The 18,601-nt window shown below is 38.3% G+C and overlaps 1 protein-coding gene across 3 annotated transcripts in view; it reads left to right on the plus strand.

Annotated features, from left to right (window-relative positions):
- Window positions 1-18,601, plus strand: part of AMN1 (antagonist of mitotic exit network 1 homolog) — a 104,920-nt gene that overhangs the window by 41,792 nt on the left and 44,527 nt on the right. The gene's annotated exons all lie outside the window — the stretch shown is intronic.

Here is an 18,601-nt window from a genome sequence, read left to right on the forward strand (position 1 = left end):
ACTAGATGTGGCTCTCAGAAGCCTTCAGCAAAGTTCCACCGTTCCTGTAACCGGGATAGGTACTGATTCTTCGAGGGAGCACGGCTCCTCCATCGCTTGATGGCGATTACAGGGTTCAGCTTCCAGTCCCATTCAGCAGCTGTGTGACGATGGGGAGGAACGTAACCTCCGTGCCTGAGGTCTTGACCTGTCAAATTAGTGTAACAGCAGTACCTATCTCCTAGAGTTGTAGTGAGGAATAAAATTTACAAATGTAAAGTCCTTAAAAGGATGCCTGGTGTCAAGTTTCAAGGAGCTTTACTTGGTAATAAATATTTTAGTGAGGGAGAAGCGAGAATCTCAGGCATGTCTTTGCAAACTGGCCTATAAACGGGGAATGACTAGGTGTGTTTAACCTTTACAGTGATTGGTTATTACAACGATTGGTACCACAATTTAAAGAACAGCGAGGGATTGGTTAAAAGTGATTATCTTACATTATTTTAGGGAGATGATTTAAGTTTTTTTTTTTAATGATTATCAGAGGGATTTATAAGAAATAACTTGTTAAGTTTCACTTATGTTCATGACATAAACCAGATTATGTTTCATTTATGTGATCTAACTGGTTTGCTCTGCTTGGGGGATTTTCAAGGGTGGTCTCCATTTTATTTTATCTAAAAAATTACCCTCTTTTGGTCGTTACCTCAGCGAGCTGAAAGTGTGAGCCAATATACTATTACCCCCGCTACCACTGTTGATGTAGTAATTGGGTTGTATGGTCATGTAGTTGCCATTACAAACAGTTGCATAGTCATTTTAGGCATGGGCAGTGGGATTATTGAGTTCTTTGAGTTGTGTAATCGTGATGGATATCATTTGGTGTGTGAGTGGCTGCTGAAAGGCATTTAAAACTCTTGAAAGGAGACAGCGCACTAGTGTGAGAAGGTGGGGGAGTTGCAGTGAAGTATCCTCTAGACCTAGTAGGCACTTGGAAGGCAAAAAATGAAACAAGCCTCTTCAGACTGTTTACACAGACTTTTATTCATTGTGACCTACTGACAACGGAGCCATTGGGTCCAGGTGCTATGCAGGTGTTCTCCACCCCCGTCCAAACCTTAAGCTACAGCTTTTATAAGCAAGGGGCTTGAGGTGCAGTCAAACCGGGTTATCTAAAGTGGTGTCTTTTGTGCACCACTCATCTCTCCTCCTTACCTAAAGTGTGCCTTCTGTGTGCCACTTGAGGGTAGTATTTTGGTCAGGGCATACATTAACATCCAAGACGCCTGGAACATGTAGCCCGGTGGGAGATCATTGCATAAGCATAAACAAAATGGTGGCCAAAGATGGAGTCAGTTTTGTTAGCACTCCTACAACTAGCAAGGTTAATACGATAACTATGAGGGAAGTAATAGATAAGTGTGAAGAATTCCTGGGAGCAGAGATTCCCAGGAGCCAGGATTTAACCAACTAAATAAATCGGTGGAAGAAGTATCACCTATTTGATGAAAGACCGACATTTGATCTTTAGGATCTTTTAAATTGGGAGTCATAGTTCCTAATTTATTAACATGGAATTTTTTTTTTAAACCAGTTAGAGCATATGCATCTCTTTGTTAACTAGTTAGGGTGTCTAAGGCTGTGTAGTTGTCTAATATAACTCTGGCTAGAGAGTTTATAGATTTTTGCTGTGATTGTAGGGATTTTGCAGAAGAGACGATTTCTCTTTGGAAATTTATAATTTTTTAAAAAGATTTTATTTATTTATGACAGACAGAGATCACAAGTAGGCAGAGAGGCAAGCAGAGAGAGAAAGAGAGAGAGAGAGATGGGGAAGCAGTCTCCCTGCTGAGCAGAGCCTGATGCTGGGCTCTATCCCAGGACCCTGAGATCATGACCTGAGCAGAAGGCAGAGGCTTTAACACACTGAGCCACCCAGGCGCTCCTCTCTTTGGTAATTTAAAAGCAGTCTTTTGTTGTTGTCTTTTCCAATAAACTAACTAAGTTCTCATGTCTTCATTTGGAATCCATCACAGAAAGCTTCTTAGACCTGGTGGAAAATAAGTTTTTTAATATTGTTTAGTGCCTTACACTTTTGAATCATGATTACTTAGGATAAACATGAGGATGTCTTATTTCGGGAGTGTTATAGGTGACTTCCTTCTCTCTCTCCCTCTCTCCCTTCTCCTCTCTTTTTTCCTCTGAAAACAAAACAAAACACCACTTGATTAAATAGGATCAAAGGTCATTGTGAAAAAACACTTAGTTATCTATTCAACCAAAGCAACAAAAAGATTTCAGAAGCAAATATAGAAAGTACATATTTGTTTAAAAAAAAAAAAAAAAGCCTTAGCTCTTTTTAATGTTGAAAAGATTGTTTTCCTAAGCAATCAAAAACCTGATAAAGACTAAGTGAAACACAGGAAATTATTTTCATGAGACATAGAATCTTTGTTTCCTAGACAAAATACACTAAAGGTAAAGAAAACCTTTCAAAATCTCTTACTAAAAACAGACTAACAATCCAAGAAACTCTGTCCTTTTAACAGAGAGAAAAGTAAACTGTTGTTTTTTGTTAGTGTATTATTCAACTCAGTTTTGGAAAACTTTATAAATAAATACATTTAATTTTAGCTAACTTTGACCATGTAGCATGAAATTTCTTCGCAAGCCTTCTGTAACTTTCTGCATCCATTTAGATTTTTGTTTTATTCCTTTTTTCTTTCTCATGCTGGGATAGCCATTTTAATTTAGGACACAATTACTCTTTTTTTCCTTAATAAGAACCCATCCTATATTCTTTGCATTCTCTTCATATAAAATACACATCCCATTCTCCTCTCATACTTTGTATACATAGTTTTCTTTTGCTCTTGTTTTAGTAGGCTTCTATTTACTTAGGGATTATGAATTTTAAGTGTTAGTAACCTTTATTTTCCAACAAAAACTAGGAAGCAGGCAATGGTAAACATCTGCCATACATCAACACCTTGTAGTAGATTAGCAAATTTATGAACACTTCATTACAAGAAATTATATTTTTTAAAGACATGCACTTTCACAGTACATTTTTTAAATGTGGCAAAAGACATGTCTACAAAGATCCATGTATTTTTTTGTTTCTTTATAAAAATTAAGTTGCCAAAAGTAAATAAACTTAAACATAAGTTTGGCAATTAATGTTTCAATACATTATCTTATTTGGAAATGACCTACGTTTCATTTCATTTCACTCATCTACATTAGATGAATATCCATCATCTAATTTGTCTACTTAATTTGTTTTTAATAATTATGCTTGGATTAACTATTAATACCTAATATCTTAAGTTTTTCTTGCTTACACATTTTGTAATGGAGATTAGCATCAGCTTATTTGACTAGTAAACCCAGGTAGGAAAGATTGTATTTTTGCATTATATTTAATGTTGACTACTCTGAAGACATGCCTGTTTTAATTAAATCAACACATTTAAACTATTTGGAAAGCTTTTATTCATTGAAGATTATCCCAGATCTTATGAACTCGAAAATCATTTGGGTTAGTTTCTATATTTCTGAGAGTTTTGAGAATGCTTAACTTATATAAGTACTTATTTTTCTTCAAGCAAATTAAATAGAGCTCTTTTTCAAAATCACATATACATGATATACATTCATAGACACATATACATTAATACATAGGCAGTTGTAAATAGATTTTATAGCTTTCATTTCAAAATTTTAACTGTGTGTCAAGTATAGTAATACAAAACTCAAAAGAACAGCTGGACCCAGATTGTGTTTCTGGCAGATAGAATAATTGAAATTTATCTACTCAGATGATTTAAGCTTTTTACCACAAGTTTTTTATTTGTGTGCTGCAAGAATTCTCTAGAGAGCTATTTTTGGAGTCAATTTGTCTTTTTTTTTTTTTTTTTTAAGATTTTATTTATTTATTTGACAGACAGTAGGCAGAGAAACAGGCAGACAGAGAGGGGGAAGCAGGCCCCCTGCCGAGCAGAGAGCCTGATGTGGGGCTCGATCCCAGGACCCTGGGATCATGACCTGAGCCGAAGGCAGAGGCTTCCACTGAGCCACCCAGGTGCCCCTGGAGTCAATTTGTCTTATAGACACTTTGGCATACCAACAAATGAATGCATTTATTGTCTTTAAGAAATTTTTCATCCTCTTGTTTAAAAGGTTTTCCTAAGGTGGGCTATTTAATGTAAGTTAAGGATTTTCCCATAATAGTCAATACAGTTCCACTTATTCTTTGTAAAGTTCACTCATTTTTTTCAAAAAGGTGTAAGATCTGAGTTTTGGACTAGTTGGAACCCATCTTTGCCTTTGATTCCTTAGGAATTCTTAATTATCGGGGGTACTGTTTTTCAGTGGCTGTTCCAAAACAGAGGGGATCACATATTTCACCCTCTTTTGAACAGAATAGCGTGACTTACTGAAAAGCTTCAGTAAAGATTACTCAGTAAAACCAGAAAGGTCAATGCAAAGGGAATTGAGTTTGAATCTGAGAAAGACTTACCCTGGAATTCCATGTTTGGTAAGAAAGCAGTGTGCAATGGGCTTCATGGCTGTTGGATCCTGGTTACTCACTGGCCTTGGGACTGAGTTGGGATCATCTTTGGATCCCACTTCTGACATCAGAAACTATTAAAATAAAATTCAGAGTTTTACTTGATAGGAATATTTTACTGAGCGAGAAATACATTGTCAGCAAACTGGGAGACTTCAAACTAGAAGTGGTTAGAATCTCAGAGGGATGTAATTACAGGATGGCTTACAAGGTGAGAATGAGGAAGTTGTTTAATCTTTACAATGACTGGTTATTTACAAGAGGAATTTACACAGTATGAAGATTCCTCAGAAAGTTAAAAATAGGATTACTGTATGATCCAATAATTTCACTACTGGGTATTTACCCAAGGAATACAAAAACACTAATTCAAAAAGATATATATACCCCATGTTTTTTTTTTTCCTTTCTTAAAATTAACATATAATGTAATGTATTATTTGTTTCAGGGGTACAGGTTTGTGTACCCCTCTGTTGATTGCAGCATTATTTTCAATAGCCAAATTATGGAAACCACCCAAGGGTCCATTGATAGATGAATGAATGAAGACATGAAACACATGCAATACATGCTTATGCACACATGCATGCATGCACACATTGAAATATTATTCAGCCATAAAAAAGAATGAAATATTGTCATATGAAACAGCATGGATGGAGCTAGAGAATATAATGCTAAGTAAAATAAGAAAAAGAAAAATATCATATGATTTCACCCTTTCTTTTTTTTAATTAACATATAATGGATTATATGGGGTTATAAGGGGTACAGGTCTGTAAATCACCAGATTTACATGCTTCACAGCACTCACCATAGCACATACCTTCCCCAATGTCAATAACCCTACCACCCTCTCCCGACACCCCTCCCCGCGGCAACCTTCAGTTTGTTTTGTGAGATTGAGTCTCTTATGGTTTGTCTCCCCCCCAGTCCCATCTTATTTCATTTATTCTTTTCCTACCCCCCCAAACCCCCTATATTGCCTCTCAGCTTCCTCATATCAGGGATATCATATGATAATTATCTTTCTCTGATCAACCTATTTCGCTAGGCATAATACCCTCTAGTTCCATCCAAGTTGGTGTAAATGGCAAGATTTCATTTATGTGTGATGGCTGCATAGTATTCCATTGTTTGTGTGTGTGTGTATATATATATATATATATATACATATATATATATATATATATATATACCACCTCTTCTTTATCCATTCATCTGTTGATGGACATCTAGGTTCTTTCCATAGTTTGGCTATTGTGGACATTGCTGCTATAAACATTCAGGTGCACTTGCTCCTTCAGATCACCACATTTGTAACTTTAGGGCAAATACCCAGTAGTGCAATTGCTGGGTCATAGGGTAGCTCTATTTTCAACTTTATGAGGAACCTCTGTGCTGTTCTCCAGAGTGGTTGCACCAGCTTGCATAACCACCAACAGTGTAGGAGGGTTCCCCTTTCTCTGCATCCTCACCAGCATCTGTCATTTTCTGATTTGTTAATTTTAGCCGTTCTGACTGGTGTGCAGTGGTATCTCATTGTAGTTTTGATTTGTATTTCCCTTATACTGAGTGATGTGGAGCACTTTTTCATGTGTTTGTTGGCCATCTGGATGTCTTCTTTGTAGAAATGTCTGTTCTGTGTCCTCTGCCCATTTCTTGATTGGATTAATTATTCTTTGGGTGTTGAGTTTGATAAGTTCTTTATAGATTTTGGGTAATAGACCTTTATCTGATATGTCATTTGCAAATATCTTCTTCCATTTTGCCAGTTGTCTTTTGCCACTTCCAGTCGGTGACGAGAGAAGAATTAGGCACAAACAAGTCAGCTGCAAAAGACTGGGAGCAGGGGACAACAGTCGAAAAGGACTGCTGCCAACTCCACTGTCTCACTTTTATTAGATAGAAAACAATAGCCAACAGAAGGATTGAAGACGTTAGTCACGTCTTGCAGGCAAGCAAGGAGGAGGGTAAGATTTATAGTTAACTAAGCACATTAAAAGGACTCATCTAACTAACAACGAGCACTTCTGAGAAGAGAAAGGAGTGACAACGAAAAAGGGAAGCAGGCGGTTTTCGTTCCACCCTGAGCTGACCGGGCGTTCCCGGGTGCTCGGCTTCCCTGAAGCAGGAGGCGTTCTGCCCTGGGTGGTCCAGGCGTTCCCGGCTGCCCGGCTTCGGTTAAGGGGTGGCCTTCTGCCCTGAGTGAGCCAGGTATCCCCAGCTGCCCAGCTTCTGTGAAGGGGCGGCGTTCCACCCTGAGTGAGCCAGGCATCCCCAGCAGCCCAGCTTCATGGTCGTACATTGTCCTTCTCCCCAAAGACCTGTTGTCAGTATATGTATTTCTTAAGGCCATATCTAAATGTGCTTGGCAACTGGTAAAATCCTCCAGGGGTTACAGTTTAAGTAACAAATTGTTCCAAGGGGCAGCAACAGTCTTTTGGTTTTGTTAACCATTTCCTTTGCTGTACAGAACCTTTTGATCTTGATGAATTCCCAATAGTTCATTTTTGCCCTTGCTTCCCTTGCCTTTGGCGATGTTCCTAGGAAGATGTTGCTGCAGCTGAGGTTGAAAAGGTTGTTGCCTGTGTTCTCCTCAAGGATTTTGATGGATTCCTTTCTCACATTGAGGTCCTTGAACCGTTTTGAGTCTATTTTTGTGTGTGGTATAAGGAAATGGTCTAGTTTCATTTTTCTGCAAGTGGCTGTCCAATTTTCCCAACACCATTTCCCATTGAAGAGGCTGTCTTTTTTCTATTGGGTAATCTTTCCTGCTTTGTCAAAGGTTAGTTGACCATAGAGTTGAGGGTCTATTTCTGGGCTCTCTATTCTGTTCCATTGATCTATGTGTCTGTTTTTGGGCCAGTACCATACTTTCTTGATGATGACAGCTTTGTAATAGAGTTTGAAGGATGGAATTGTGATGGCACCAACCTTGGCTTTCTTTTTCTTTTTTAAATATTTTTTATTTATTTATTTGACAGAGAGAGATCACAAGTAGGCAGAGAGGCAGGCAGAGAGAGAGGAAGGGAAGCAGGCCCCCTGCTGAGCAGAGAGCCCGATGTGGGACTCGATCCCATGACCCTGGGATCATGACCTGGGCCGAAGGCAGTGGCTTAACCCACTGAGCCATCCAGGCGCCCTTGGCTTTCTTTTTCAATAGTCCTTTGGCTATTCGAGGTCTTTTCAGGTTCCATATAAATTTTAGGATTATTTGTTCCATTTCTCTGAAAAAATGGGTGGGATTTTGATAGGGATTGCATTAAATGTGTAGACTGCTTTAGGTAGCATAGACATTTTCACAATATTTGTTCTTCCTATCCATGGCATGGAACCTTTTTCCTTTTATTTGTGTCTTCCTCAATTTCTTTCATGAGTACTTTAGAGTTTTCTGAGTATAGATTCTTTGCCTCTTTGGTTAGGTTTATTCCTAGGTATCTTATAGTTTTGGGTGCAATTGTAAATGGGATGGACTCCTTAATTTCTCTTTCTTCTGTCTTGTTGTTGGTGTAAAGAAATGCAACTGATTTCCGTTCATTGATTTTATATTGTGACACTTTGCTGAATTCCTGTACAAGTTCTAGCAGATTTGGAGTGGAGTCTTTTGGGTTTTCCACCTAAAGTATATCATCTATGAAGAGTGATAGTTTGACTTCTTCTTTGCCGATATGGTTGCCTTTAGTTTCTTTTTGTTGTCTGACTGCTGAGGCTAGGACTTCTAGTAGTATGTTGAATAGCAGTGGTGATAATGGACATCCCTGCAGTGTTCCTGACCTTAGCGGAAAAGCTCTCAGTTTTTCTCCATTGAGAATGATATTTGCGGTGGGTTTTTCATAGATAGCTTTGATGATATTGAGGTATGTGCCCTCTTATCCCTACACTTTGAAGAGTTTTGATCAGGAAAGGGATGCTGTCCTTTGTTTAATGCTTTTTCAGCATCTGTTTAGAGTACCATATAGTTGTTCTTTCTTTTATTGATGTATTATATCACATTGATTGATTTGTGGATGTTGAACCAACCTTGCAGCCCTGGAATAAATCCCACCTTGTTGTGGTGAATAATCCTCTTAAGGTACTACTGTTGGATACTACTGGTTAGTATTTTGGTGAGAATTTTTGTATCTATGTTCATCAGGGATATTGGTCTATAATTCTCCTTTTAGATGCAGTCTTTGTCTGGTTCTGGGATCAAGGTAATGCTGGCCTCATAAAATGAGTTTGGAAGTTTTCCTTCCATTTCTATTTTTTGGAACTTCCATTTGGAAGTTTGGAAATTCCAAAATGGAATTTTCATTTTCTCTGTTTCCAGAGAACAGGAATTAGCTCTTCTTTATATGTTTGGTAAAATTCCACTGGCAAGCTGTCTGGCCCTGGGCCCTTGTTTGTTGGGAGATTTTTGATGACTGCTTCAATCTTACTGGTTATGGGTCTGTTCAGGTTTTCTATTTCTTCCTGATTCAGTTGTGGTAGTTTATATGTCTCTAGGAATGCATCCATTTCTTCCAGATTGTCAAATTTGCTGGCATAGAGTTGCTCATAATATGTTCTTATAATTGTTTGTATTTCCTTGATGTTGGTTGTGATCTCTCCTCTTTCATTCATGATTTTATTTATTTGGGTCCTTTATCTTTTCTTTTTGATAAGTCTGGCCATGGGTTTATCAATCTTATTAATTCTTTTCAATGAACCACCTCCTAGTTTCGGTGATTTGTTTGTTTGTTTGTTTGTTTTTTGTTTCTGTTTCATTGATTTCTGCTTTGATCTTTATTATATCTCTTCTGCTGGGTTTAGGCTTTCTTGGTTGTTCTTTCTGCAGCTCCTTTAGGTGTAGGGTTAGGTTGTGTATTTGAGACCTTTCTTGTTTCTTGAGAAAGGCTTGTATTGCTATATATTTTTCTCTCAGGACTACCTTTGCTGTGTCCCACAGATTTTCAACAGTTGTGTTTTTATTATCATTTGCATCCATGAATTTTTTCAATTCTTCCTTAATTTCCTGGTTGACCCCATTCATTCTTTAGAAGGATGCTCTTTAGTCTCCATGTATTTGGGTTCTTTCCAAATATCCTCTTGTGATTGAGTTCTAGGTTCAGAGCGTTATGGTCTGATAATATGCAGGGAATGATCCCAATCTTTTGGTACTGGTTGAGACCTGCTTTGTGACCCAGGATATGATCTATTCTGGAGAATGTTCCATGTGCACTTGAGAAGAATGTGTATTCTGCTGCTTTGTGATGGAATGTTCTGAGTATATCTGTGATGTCCATCTGGTTCAGTGTTTCATTTAAGGCCTTTATTTCCTTGTTGATCTTTTGCTTGGATGATCTGTCCATTTCAGTGAGGGGAGTGTTAAAGTCCCCTACTATTATTGTATTATTGTTGATGTGTTTCTTTGATTTTGTTATTAATTGGTTTATATAGTTGGCTGTTCCCATGTTAGGGACATAGATATTTAAAATTGTTACATCTTCTTGTTGGACAGACCCTCTGAGTATGATATAATGTCCTCCTTATCTCTTATTATAGCCTTTGGCTTAAAATCTAATTTGTCTGATATAAAGATTGCAATCCAAGCTTTCTTTGGGTGTCCATTAGCATGGTAAATTGTTTTCCACCTGCTCACTTTAAATATGGAGATGTCTTTTTGTCTGAAATGAGTTTCTACTAGACAGAATATTGATGGGTTTTGTTTTTTATCCATTCTGATACCCTGTGTCTTTTGATTGGGGCATTTAGCCCATTTACAATCAGGTTAAGTATTGAGAGATGTGAATTTAGTGCCATTGTATTGCCTTTAAGGTGTGTATTACTGTATATTGTCTCTCTTCCTTTCTGGTCTACTAATTTCAGGCTCTTTCTTTGCTTAGAGGATTCCTTTCAATATTTCTTATAAAGCTCATTTGGTGTTTACAAATTCTTTTAGTTTTTGTTTGTCCTGGAAGCTTTTAATCTCTCCTTCTATTTTTAATGATAGCCTAGCTGGATATAGTATTTTTGGCTGCATGTTTTTCTCATTTAGTGCTCTGAATATATCATGCCCGTTCTTTCTGGCCTGCCAGGTCTCTGTGGATAAGTGTGCTACCAGTCTAATATTTTTACCATTGTATGTTACAGACTTCTTTTCCCAGGCTGCTTTTAGGATTTTCTCTTTGTCACTAAGACTTGTAAGTTTTACTATTAGATGATGGGTTATGGACCTATTCTTATTGATTTTGAGGGGGGTTGTCTGTGCCTCCTGGATTTTGATGTTTGTTTGCTTGGCCATATTAGGGAAATTCTCTATAATAATTCTCTCCAATATACCTTCTGCTCCCCTCTCTCTTTCTTCTTCTTCTGGAGTCCCAATTATTCTGTTGTTTTGTCTTATGGTATCAGTTATCTCTTGAATTCTCACCTCGTGGTCTAGTAGTTGTTTGTCTCTCTTTTGCTCAGCTTCTTTATTCTCTGTCATTTGGTCTTCTATATTACTAATTCTGTCTTCTGCCTCATTTATCCTAGCAGTAAGAGTCTCCATTTTTTATTGTACCTCATTAATAGCTTTTTTGATTTCAGCTTGGTTAGATTTTAGTTCGTTTATTTCTCCAGAAAGGGCTTTTATTTCTCCAGACAGAGTTTCTCTAATATCTTCCATGCATTTTTTGAGCCCAGCTAGCACCTTGAGAATCATCTTTCTGAACTCTAGATCAGTCATCTTACCAATGTCCGCATGAGTTAGGTCCCTAGTCTTTGGTACTGCCTTTTTTTTTTTTAATGGTTTATTTTTCTGTCTTGTCATTTTATCCAGATAAGAATATATGAAGGAGAGAATAAAATACTAAAAGTGTGTCAAAGACCCCAGGAAAATGTGCTTTAACTAAATCAGAAGAGATCCCAAATCCTGGGGGGAAGTAAGGGGGTAAAAAGAAGTTCAGAAAAAAAACATTTAAAAGAAAAAAATATAAAATATTGAAAAGAAAGTATATATATTAGACTGGTGAATAGAACAGAGTAACCCATTTAAATTTGGGAGTATTTTGGTGTCTAAGAAGGAACTACCTATCAAAATTTTAAAGAATGAAAAACTTTATATATACTACACACAAAATAAAGGTAAACATGGTGAAGGGATGGAATATGACTCAAAAGATGAAAATTTTTTTAAAAAACTTTTGAAAAAGGAGTTGATAAGATAAATTGGTTGGGAGAACAAAGAAAAAGAAAGTGGGGAGAATTTGCTCAGGCTGGAGAGTAGAACAAAGCCCTGTGCTAGATTTAGGGTATATTTTGCTCTATTAGAAGAAGTTCTATCCCAAATTTTTTTTTGGAAGAAAAAACCCTATGTGTATACAAAAAACAAATTTTAGATACAATGAAGGATAAAATATGATTTTAATAATGAAGGTTCAAAAAGATTTTTTTATGAAAGATATTTTTAAGATAAACTAGTTAAAAAACAGTAAAAGAGAAAAGAATAAAAGTTTAAAAAATTAGCATAAGAAAAAAATAAAATTAAAAAAATTAACTTTGCCAGACTAAAGAATCATGTGGAGAAAACCATGAATTCCATGCTTTGCTTTCTCCTCCTCTGGAATTCCGCTGTTCTCCTTGGTAAGTGAACTTGGTCTTGGCTGGATTGCTGATCTTCTGGGGGAGGGGCCTGTTGTAGTGTTTCTCAGGTGTCTTTGCCAGAGGCAGAATTGCACCACCCTTACCAAGGGCTGGGCTAAGTAATCCACTCGGGTTTTGATTTTGGAAACTTTTATTCCCTGAGCACTTTCTGTAGAGTTCTGGAGGACAGGAATTAGAATGGCGGCCTCCCAGTCTCCGACCCAGAAGAGGCTAGAGCTCAGTGCGCTCTCAGAGGAATACGCTCAATCACTACCATCTCCCTGGCCTCTAGCCACCCTCTGAGCTTACCCAGCCTGTGACCAAGCGTCTCTGTCTCTGGCACACAGCCCCTCCTTGAGTCTCCAAACCCAGGAGATCCCTGTGCTCTTCCAGGGTGGTCGCCTCGCATCTTGTGGGGTCCCTGCTCACAGAGCAGTGGCCCTACTGTGATCACGGTTTAAGGTAACACTGAGTTGAAAGCTCACTCCTTGGCTCTGTCTCTGTAGCTGGCTTCCCCGCTCTAATACCTGTGAGCTCTGTGACACTCAGACACCCCCGATTTTTCTGTGACCCCATGGGACCTGAGACCACTCTGTTCCTGTGTGGGCTTCACCCTGGCTTAGCCTCTAGAGCGATGTCCCTCAGTGGAGCAGACTTGTAAAAGTTCTGATTTTGTGCTCTGTTGTTCTGCCACTTGCCAGGAGCTGGCCCATCCCCCCACGGTCTATCTTCCCCTCACTTTGGATTCATTTCTCCACAGGTCCTACCTTTCAGAAAGTAGTAAATTTCCCATTTCTAGAATTGCTGCTCTTCTTCTCTTCAACCTCCTGTTGGATTTGTAGGTGTTTGGAATGGTATGATAAACTATTTAATTGATCTCTTGTTACCTGATATCATCTCAGCCTTCTATTCCTCTACCATCTTGACCCCTGTCCCCCAATTTCACTCTTATGTGGAATTTAAGAAACAAAGCAAATAAGCAAAGAGCAAAGAGAGAAACAAAGCAAGCAAAAAATTCGAAAATATAGAAAACGAACTTATGGTATGTTGAGGGGCAGCAGGTTGAGTGTGGAGAGATGGGTGAAATAAGTGAAGGGGATTAAAGAGTGCACTTATGAGCACTGAGTAGTGTATAGAATTGTTGAATCACTACATTATACACTGAAAACGAATATAACACTGTATGTTAAGTATACTGGAATTATTTTTTTTAAATGGGAGTTTATAGATGGCAGGGGATTGGTTAAAGGTGATTTAAGTGTTATTTATCATTATCAGAGACATTTACAAGAAATAACCTAGGTTAAGTTTCTCATATTCATGATATAAGCTAGATTAAGTTTCACTTATATGACTTAACTGGTTTTGTCTGCTTGAGGGATTTTCAAGTGTATCCATGTTATTTCATTTTAACCCTAGAAAGTAATAAGCACCACCAAGTGTTAGCTATTTTTATTATTTCACATGGGATATTTTGCTGGAATTTGCAGTAATAATGGCAATTGCTTCTCTCCAAGACCTTTCAGTTCATTAATATTACATTTAAAATATTGCTATGTAAAAATTAAGGCTGAGGAGAACAATTATCTTAACCTGCTGAGTGCTTTTGAAATCACTGAGATGTAACCTTTACATTATATCTCATAAGTTTCTGGCCCTCAGTCCATGGTCATGTTTGTTTTTGTTTTTTTAAGATTTTACTTTATTTATTTGAGGTGGAGAGAGCATGCTCAAGAGAGTATAAGCGGGGATGGGGGTGGGAAGGCAGAGGACATAGGAGAAGCAGACTGCCCTGAGCAGGGAGCCTGATGTGAGCTCCATCCCAGGACTCCAGGATCATGACCTGAGCAGAAGGCAAATGCTTAACCATCTAAGCTACCCAGGTGCCCCCACAGTCACTTTTTATAAGAGAAATCTGTTGTTTCTCCTATGTGTAACTTGGGCTTGGGTAGAGTCCTGAGTAAAGTATCTTGCTTTCATTCTTGGCTTAAATTTTATGCCTAATCAAAATAGGATTTTCTTTCTCAGTGAAAAATAGTTGAAGTAGTTAAGAGTGCAAGTTAGGAAGACAGACCAAAGTCTAGCTGAATTCCTGTCTTTATTCTGACGCTTCCCTGATACATCCATACAAATGATCCTCTGAACTTCTGTGACCAGAATCAAGTCTTTTATCTCTTCATAGCCACAGTTCGTTATTTTCAGGAGTTGCTCAATATTGGGGTAAGCATGTATTTAAAGTGCACATTTGGCATATGAAACACTATGCTGATGATTGTGGGAAATAACTAGCAGAAAGAAGTTACAGTCTTATGGGACTGGCATAAGTCAAATGTATAAATAGCAATAGTATAGGTAATGATAGCACAAAAGAGGGATTAACAAAGTGTTTTGAAATTTCTGATGAGGAAAAGAATATACAAGACTAGGAGAAGGCTTTGTAAAGGGGGTTGTATTTGAAGATTGGAAGCATCTTATAGTTAGAAATTGGAGGAAATGCATCCAAGAAGGAGTGGAATAATAAGGGCAAAGGCTTGACAAGCTGGAAAGTTAGAAATATGGGAGAAGACCAGAAATCAGTATTTCACCAGAAAGTAGCATTCCAATTTGGCTGGAGAATATAACATGAATGGCAGAGTAGTATGACATAAAGCCAAATTATTTGGAGTAGAGCTTTGGGAACCAGAATGATATAACAGTGTTTAATTCCTGTATAGTAGGAGCTATAAAAGGTTTTGGAATGGTTCTGGGAGTAGAGAGAGATTTGAATTAGAGAGAAGTTGAGAATAAAGAGACTCTTAGGAATCTACTACAGAATCTTGGAAAAAGGTAAAAAGAGCCCAAACAGGGAGACACATGTGAAGATGTTCATTGCAGAATTTCATTGTGGTGACAGAAAATTGGAAAGTCCATCACTGGGCAAGGTGCCATCGAGTATTATGCAGCTGTTAGGGAAGTGAAGAGTAGAGGTATATGGATGGAAATTTAAGACATCATGCTGGAGTGCCTGGGTGACTCAGTTGGTTAAGCCTCAGACTCTTGGTTTGGGCTCAGGTCATAATCTCACAGGCTGTGGGATTTAGCCCCCCATCCTGCTCTGTGTCTGCCCCCTCAACACACACACACACACACACACACACACACACACAACCCCCCCTCTTCACCTCCCCATCAGGTCTAGAGACCAGCCCCACATTTGATGGTGTGGAGTCTACTTGAGATTCTCTGTCTCTGCTCCTCTCCCTGCTCATATACATGAATACATGCTCCCCCTCTCTCAAATAAATATATAAAGTCTTAAAAAAATAAAACATAGTGCTTAGTGAGTTAGGAAGGACATTAGGTTTGAGGTTGGTGTTGAGGAGAATAACTACCGTGACTTCCAGTGCTTTGAGAAAACCTCAGTTGTTAGGCTTTCTGGCCAAGTAATCTGTGATTTCGTATTGTTGGAGCATTCACTATACCCCTGGGGGTTGCATCTTTCTGTAAGTTTGGCTGTGGCCAAATAAACAACTTGACAAATAAACAACTAACATAAAATAAATAAATAAAACATAATGCTTACTGAAAAAAAAAAAAAAAGAGGAAACAATAACATGTTAAGAAAAATTATCTAGAACTTGGAAGTAAAGTAAAAGGATTGGGGTGCCTGGGTGGCTCAGTCAGTTAATAATTTGCCTTTGGCTGAGGTCATGATTCTAGGGTCCTGAGATAGAGCCCCACATTGGACTCTCTGCTCAGTGGGGAGCTTGCTTTTCCCTCTTCCTCTGCCTGCCACTCTCCCTGCTTGTGCTTGCTCTCTCTCTCTCTGCAAATAAATAAAATCTTTTTTAAAAATAAATAAAATAAAGCAAGAAGATGACCACATGACCATTGTCATGTTGGGTGTTGTCCCCTGTAGGGTCCATATTTGCCTTGAGAATCACACTTCCTAATCCTTTTGGGAAAAGATGTGTTCAGGATAGTAGTTGGTCAGCAAGCTATTTCTGAGCTTGATCCAGAGTAACAATCAATTCTTTTACTGAGTGCCCTGTTTAGTCCAGAGGACGAGACTTCTCCGTGCAGGAAACTGCTTGGTTTACATCCTTGCATGAGTTCCTAATCTCCTCACTGACTAACACTTGGAATAGCACTGCCTTAGAGAATCTTTTGGATCTGGGATGTGGTGAATAGTTTTAAAGAGAAAGATCAAGGAAAGGAAAAAAGCAAAAATTAAAGTTTTCAGCTTTGTTGACCAGGAGAATGGTGATTAACATTAGATAATTATGGACAAGCAAGTGTCTTATGAGAAAAATAAATCAAAACATGCATTAGAAATATCAAATGGGCAGATCAAGGATTGAGTTTAAGATTAGGAGTAAATTCCTAATAGATGATAGATGAAGCCATTGTTAAGTTTAAAAGAGAGAATATGGGGAGAAGAAAAGACCAAATTTTATGCAACATTCATATTAGAAGTAGGCCATTTTGCCAAAAATCATTTCTTTGTTACATTAATTCACCATGTAAACCCAAGTGATGGGTTTTTTTTTTAACTATAAAATTTGGAGCGATTCATATTGGGTGAGATGTCTACTTCACCCATCCTCCCACTCCAACTCCAGCACCCCCCCCCCCCTTTTTTAACAGCCTTTGAAGATTTTGTTAAATTTTAGCTGGCCAGTTTTCATCTTTGTCTTGAGAACTTAGACCACCTGTGTCAACCCTTGGCACTGAAAACTGAGGTCACTTATGTCAATATAACTTGCTCCAGGAAATATTTGCAATCTGTTTATCTAAACAAATGTTTGATTACTAAAACAAATATCTTGATTGTTAAAACATACATTATGTGTATCAGGATAGATTGTTCACCAAGGCCTGCTTTGAGACCCTGTATCCATCAGTCATACCCTGTTAAATCACAGATTTTGCCCAATATCAACCTACTCCCCATCCTGGAGGGAGAATCCTGCATGTGCTCTTACATAACTTGCCCCTATCGAGATACTACCAAAACCCTGTTAAAGTCCTTGCTGTGATAAATTTAATAAACTTTCTTTGTTTGATCAACACACTTTTGGATAATCTTCATGAGCCATTTAATAGTTCTCATAGCATTATTTTTCAAAATACTGAATTTGTTTCTGTCCCAGCTCCCTGGTGTTACAGCTAGAGGGAACTAGAACAGAAAGAGGAAAGCATTTACTGTGGAGAATACATGGCACAGGCTAGACAGCTGAGCTCAGAGAAGATGACCCTTAAAGGGGCCAAATGAAAAAGACTGGGAAGAGAGAGCAGAAACAAGGATGGCATTGGGGGGAAAAGGAAAACATTTAAAATGTAGCTGAAATCTGCATAAAGGAAAATATAAGGGGAATGAATGTCAGTATAGCGTCTGATTTTACCCTTCTTATAAGCTAATACATTTTTTTAGTCTGGTCTTGTTTCATGGATGCTGGTAAAACAGAGGCTCTGGGTCAAAGGCAAATGGACTTTATTACTCATTGCACAACAAGTAGTATGAGCATTAGCGTGTTTATGTCACTCCCCCTTCACCTCCAAGACACACAGCAGCAACACAAGGGGCTCATGTCAACACAAGCAGTGGGCTGCATTCCAAAAGAGTAACACAGAGGTCCCAAATGAATGTCTAATCAATCTGTGAGATGCATTACAGGCAAGAAACACTGAATCTGGGGACTCTACCATTGTACAGTAAGCAGTAAGTAATGTAAGAAAGATGTTGGGCTTTAAAGCCAACAGCCACAAAAGAATTCTTGAGATGTCTTTGGTACAAAAAGGTGGTTTTATTAAAGCACAGGGCCAGGGCCTGTGGACAGAAAGAGCTGCACTGGGGTTATGAGGAGTGGCTCATTATATATTTTCAAGTTGGGAAAGAGTTAGAGATAGCGTAAGTCTCTAAGGAATTTTGGAAGCAAGGTTTCCAGGACCTTGAGGGGGCTAGCTATTGTTAGGAAAAACTCATTTATTACTGTCTAATAAAACCTTAGTCATGAACCCCCCAGATGTATATCAGTGGGCCATATGCTTGGGGGATGATTGCCAACATATATCTTGGGGGGGGGGGGTAGAGATAAAGGAAGTTTCCAAAAGAATTCTTGTATGTTAAAGTAGACTTACAGGATCCAGGGAAGGGGGAGCAGATTGGGCAAGGATTGCCTTTTGCCTTTAGCGAAGTCTCAACATCGAGGCAGTTGAGTCCTTAGAGGAATGTCACTCTTCCTGTTTCATGGACTTGTCAATGGACTGTAGGCAGTAAGGAAATTTAATAACTTTTCTTCTACCTTTGTTTCCCCCATCACATTGAGTAAAGGTAAAGAAGTACCATTTTTTTAAAGTATCATTTTGGGTAGAGCACAAAGTGGTGTAAATGGGGAGAGCATTTGCTACTAGATCCCAAGGAGTCTCATATCCCCAGACCTGGCTCACAAAACTTTTCTCTTCCCTCTTCTATAAAGTTA

This window comes from Mustela lutreola, chromosome 8 (assembly GCF_030435805.1).
Source record: "Mustela lutreola isolate mMusLut2 chromosome 8, mMusLut2.pri, whole genome shotgun sequence".
NCBI classification, from domain to species: Eukaryota; Metazoa; Chordata; class Mammalia; order Carnivora; family Mustelidae; genus Mustela; species Mustela lutreola.